Here is a 5,492-nt window from a genome sequence, read left to right on the forward strand (position 1 = left end):
ATATATTAGTGTTTTTTTAACAAAAAATTTAAAAGACTATAAATTAATAAATCAGAGTGATAAAATCAAAACATCCAACACCCCAAAGCTTGGCAGTAATTATTACCTCTTCATGAGTCACATTTTATTCCATAATGTTACAGTTTTGATGGCGTTTTATGACTGATGATCATGTTAAAAATGTGTGGAAGCATCTGTTGTTTTGGTTTCTTCACTTGTGTTTTGTAAATTCTGTACAGTAGATGTGTAATAGCGCCCCCTACCATATAACAATGAAAACATGGATTCTCTGAGAACAATATTGCTCACATTTAGACTTTGTGTACAGTAGTCAGCATTTGAAGTGGATCAAAAACTTTCATCAAAGTTGTCCTAAAACCAAAACAATACACGTCAACTTTGAAGAACATTTTGTGATCCACTTCAAATGTTGACTACTGTAAGTCAAGTATACTTAACTGTCATTTTAAGTATATTTCTGATATTTCTGACATGAAAGTACATAAAAAGTAGACTAAAAGTATACCTTTTTTAGTTTAAAAGAAGTATACTAATAGCACATATGAATAAACATTTCAATACTCCTTGGGACTAAACTGGCCCACTTTCTAGTATATAAAGTATACTTTTATAACAGAAGTAAACTTCGAGTACAAAACTAGTTTACATCTATGTTTTCAGTTTGTACTACAAGTACAACAACTTATAGGTATACTGATAGTTTACCAATTATATACTTTTTTATGCATTTTAGTACACTGAAGTATAGTCTCACTAAACTACTAGTTTAATAGTTTTTTAAGTGAACTTTACATCATAATTGAGCATACTATGTTCCTATCTAGATATTTATTTGTATATTTTGTTATATGAATATCTGAACATACAAAACATCTCAAGAAAGATCAGGCTGCTTGTAAACAAACATTTATTCTAAATTCACGCATTCTTCTTTCTTATTAACACTTGAATGTGAGTAAGTTGTATGAATAAATAATAAATAAATAAACATTTTGAACAAAAAGCTAAAAAAAAAAAAAAAAAAAAAAAAAAAAAAAGACTTCATGATCATCAAAACGTAGATGGAGTTGATCAACACCCCAAAGCTTGACAGTCATTATTACCTCTTCATGGTTGACATTTTATTCCATAATGTTACACAGTTTTACACATCTGATTTGGTGCTGTTTTATGTCTGTTGATTGTGTTAGGATTACACGTGGAAGCATTTCGTTTTTTTCTTGTGTTTTGAAAAATGTGTACAGAAGATGTGCAGTAGCGCCCCCTACAGTATAACAATGAAAACACAGATTCCCAGAGAACAACTATAGTTAAAATATGCTTAGAAATATACTTAAACTGACATATGAGTATTCTTGATTCATACTTAAAAAAAAGTCTGAGAAGTATATAAAGCACAAGTATAGCTCAAGTATAGCTCAAATATACTTAGACATTTTCTAACTGTGAATCAAGTATACTTAAAATGTCATTTTAAAAACAGCAAAGATTTTATTGTCTCTTTACAATGAGTTGCATGAATCATCTACATGATCAACTATATTTCAATAAAAACAGCACATTTTTGAGTAGTATGGATTACTGGATATTACTGTCAGTCATTTACCATTTCTATCATAAAACAGATGTCAAATAATAAAAATATTGCTGCTTAAGTCAACCCTTGCATGTTCACTTTTGAAACTGAAGCTCTCACTTGAATTCAAGTTCACCTTCTGTGAACAGTAAAGAAAAAAAAAACAGACTGGAAAAGGTCCTTTACAAATTTCTTAGGTTTATGCACAACAGTAAGTAGGGCCACTGGAGCATTCCCAATCTGTACTTTGGAGTTATCAAGCTAAAAACCAAATCTTAAACTTGATGCTGGTTTTCCACCCATTCCATCCAGTGCCTGACCCCAACTTTATTAAACAAGAGCCTCTGCTACCTGTCCAATCTGTCTGTCATCTGAGTATGACTTGAAATCATAAATAGGTGAGCCAAGTTTCTCTAAAATCTCATGATTTTGGTCTCTGGTTAACTTCATACTCTATCCAGTATTCTCAAAGTTAGCATTTCCCTGTCTAAGACTTATTTTGACATCGTAAGAAAACTGTGGAAATGAAAAAAAAAATAATAATAATAATCACCATGTGGCCATATCTTAAGATGTTCAGGGTTCGACACATCTAACAGAATAACAGTAGAGGTAGTGGACCTTTTTGAGTCCACTGGCAGGATATGAACAACTGCCTTTTGAGGCAACTGAGAAGTCAAAGGAAGTTAGCAAATTAGCTGATTATCAAAATCAAGGTCTTCATATTGTTAACTGAACTCAAGGCTGAAGTTGGTCTTTTAGAATCTGAATTAGTGCACTGACAGAGGCTGGTCGTGAACTAAGTTTCACTTTTCTTGCACGGTCAGTTTCACCAACATGTAGTATCAGTCCACAAGAAATTTTGCCTGCTGATATGCTGTGGGAATTAAGAGGAGGTAACATTACAAACATTAACTCATCAATACTCAGCTTTCAAATAAATTTTAATTGCTTATTTTAACTAGATACACAACATAAGTGTATACATTACATATGGTTAACCCACCTTTTACTTCCTCACAGTGTCATTTAGTTGAGTGCAAGTGGAAAAAGAGACTATGACCTAATTGAGTAGGGGACAGTTCGTGGCAACAAAGACGTTCCACATACCAACAGTCATCGTCACTACAGAAGAAAGAAACCTCATTATTGTGTCTAGTAGATCTGTGATATTTGGCAATCTTCCATTTTGTCCAACTAATTCAAACAAGCCATTGACAATCTGTACCATTAAACTGTGAACTTTGAAGTGCTGAAAATTATAATCACTCACTGTTTGTTTTTTGATCCAGTCCTGCCCATTGTTGTGAATTTTTTCTTAGAGACCAGGAGACGTTTTTGGATATCTTGAAGCAGAAGTTTCTCTTTATTCAGATACTCGCTGCTTTGCACTGCAGTCTTCAAAAAGTTGTCTTACAATATCTCAGCACAGCAGAATATATAGGTTTGAAGGGGGAGGAGTACATAGAGGTGGAATCAATCTAAACAAAGCATGCAAATGTGGTACATGAAAACAGCTCAGTTAAAGATTTTTCCCAGCCTTGATCTATTTAGCATACAAGTGTCATTCAAATGCATAGGTGCTTAAACAAAAGGCACAGTTGTACCTTGAGATTAGAATTCACACTTAACTTGGGAAAACCTGCCAGATGTTCAGGAACTGAAAGGTTACTGTCTCAGGGCCTGGGCTGCCTGCTCTTAGTTCATGTTGTTATATTGGAACCTATATCAAATATGCATAGGATCAGCATATTTTAAACAAATTTTTAAATTTGTAATCCTTCACCATGTTTGTATTTTAGGTTTGTAAAATCAGTCTAAACCGAGATTTCATGCCCATTGCCTCCTATGGTGCCTTCAGGTCAATCAACCTTATTTGCAAACTGATAAGGGAATGAAATTACCTGTTGATTCAGCCATTCTAGTGTGAAGTGTTTGGCTGAATCATCTCTTTAATGCAAAGACACAATTTAGTTGGCATTATACTCACTCACTCTTACTCTCCAAAAGATCATGAAGCATGTCTGGTGGGAAACCAGTATTGAGATGGAAACGTGACTTACACAGAACAATGTCTCCTTTCAGTCCATAGTGACTGTCAACAGAGTTATTTGCATTACACCCTGAACACGAATGTCATGTGCAGCTTTAGTTCTCTAGGCAAATGCCCCATCAGTCACTGCATTCACTTAGCCATACAAATTATCTAGTTATATAGTAGCCATACAAAATCTGCAAATATTTTAAATACTCAAAGCATGATAGTCCATGAGCAGCCAAATTGTCTGCAGAAACACAAAACACTTTTCCTTTGATGTTCCAACCGACAGAGTCAATAAAGACACCATCCTGTTCAAGAGTTTGGATATCAACCAACAGTGGTACTAGTACAGCAGAGTATTCACATATCTAGATGTCTGTTACTCTACAAAGCACAGCTACTGTAGCTGAATGCATTGTACTGCTGATTGGTTAGGGTCCAATATACTGCACAAAATTTATAAATGTTATGTGATGTCCCTAGAGGACTGGCGATTTTAAAATCATCAACATATAGCTGCAGTGATAGTATTGGCTCTTTAGCAGGCAGTAACTAATTTTCACACAAGTTCCATCAGTGTGAGACCTATAACGCCAAACCTCTGAATTTTCTTTGGTAATCTTGGTGAGAATCTCAGAATTTTACCAGAAATTTTGCCAGTTCATATAGTAACATATTAGATCAATGAAAAATAATTATAATTCATACAATACTGCATTTGGCTTACAGCTCTGATCTCTAACTTTGGTCCAGAGCAGGGTAGCCGTGTACCGTAAATCAATGAAACCCCCTCAAAAATGACCCACCTTCTCTAGCCAAAATCTCAGAACTTTCTCAAACTAAACATAAACTTACCTGGCCTAAAACTGAAACCATCTTTGGGCATCCTTTGGCATTCTATATAAACTGTATGAGTTGATATAAAACAAATCACTTTCAGAGTCACTAGATAAACATGAAAAATTAGAACATTATTCTTTGCCAATCAACTCCTTGAGTTTTAATAAAAAGTACACAAAATAATATTGTGCAAAACAAATCTACTTAGGCTGAAGTAGTAAGTGCCTTTTCTCTCCTTAAAAAAATATTTTTTCTGCCTTCTCATCTTATCAAGCAGTCTTCAAAAACATGGCATCAATAACACTCAGTGACCTCACTTGCAATCAACAAACTGGAAATACATTTACAGTAGTTGATTCATGTTGCCAAAGACACAATGCTGTAATAATGCTGTTAAATGATTTAAAAGTACTGTAGTGTTATGGGTCCAATTTCAGGCCATAGTTCTCCATCAACATTAAACATCACTCCTTCTGCAGTTCTGGCATTATCAGCTGTTCATAAACTCACACGGACTCTACATTATTGTAAACAAGCACTCACGACTGTGCAGTCAAATGAGGAATCCATGGCCATGTAAAATGCAAACTACAGAGGAAAAATTATAACGGCAAAATGAGAATTTGAAGATAAACAAACCAACAAACAACATAAAATACAGACATAATACAGAAAGTTTAAGTGAACACATCAGAACTGTAAGAACAACAGGGAGCAGAAGAACATCTACTTACAGGAAGACTGGATCACAGTTGTTTGGTGACAGTCGTGTTGGTACAACAGTAAGGTCAACTATGTAAAAGTTCTTGCCCTCTATGTAAATGTTCTGTTTCGCACGAGGTCTGCAGTTTCCTGAATATATTTAGCTTTAAGACATTTAAAGCTACAAGCACCATTTAAAGAATAAAACACCTCACCAATGTCCTGGTTTAACTGATGTGGATGTTTCTTAGCAGTTTCTCTGGCTTGTGGGCCTGAAAAAGACCAGGTTACTACTGGAAAGTTACTCATCAT

At 34.5% G+C, this 5,492-nt stretch overlaps 1 long non-coding RNA gene across 1 annotated transcript; it reads right to left on the bottom strand.

Annotated features, from left to right (window-relative positions):
• Positions 1-1,033: 1,033 nt before the first annotated feature.
• LOC127163784 (uncharacterized) lies at positions 1,034-5,209 on the bottom strand. The gene is made up of 3 exons (XR_007827542.1): positions 2,871-5,209; positions 2,604-2,722; positions 1,034-2,474 (listed from the first exon to the last, which is right to left on the bottom strand). It is a non-coding gene; the product is annotated as an uncharacterized LOC127163784 (long non-coding RNA).
• Positions 5,210-5,492: the final 283 nt, after the last annotated feature.

This window comes from Labeo rohita, chromosome 4, assembly GCF_022985175.1.
Source record: "Labeo rohita strain BAU-BD-2019 chromosome 4, IGBB_LRoh.1.0, whole genome shotgun sequence".
Lineage (NCBI taxonomy): Eukaryota > Metazoa > Chordata > Actinopteri > Cypriniformes > Cyprinidae > Labeo > Labeo rohita.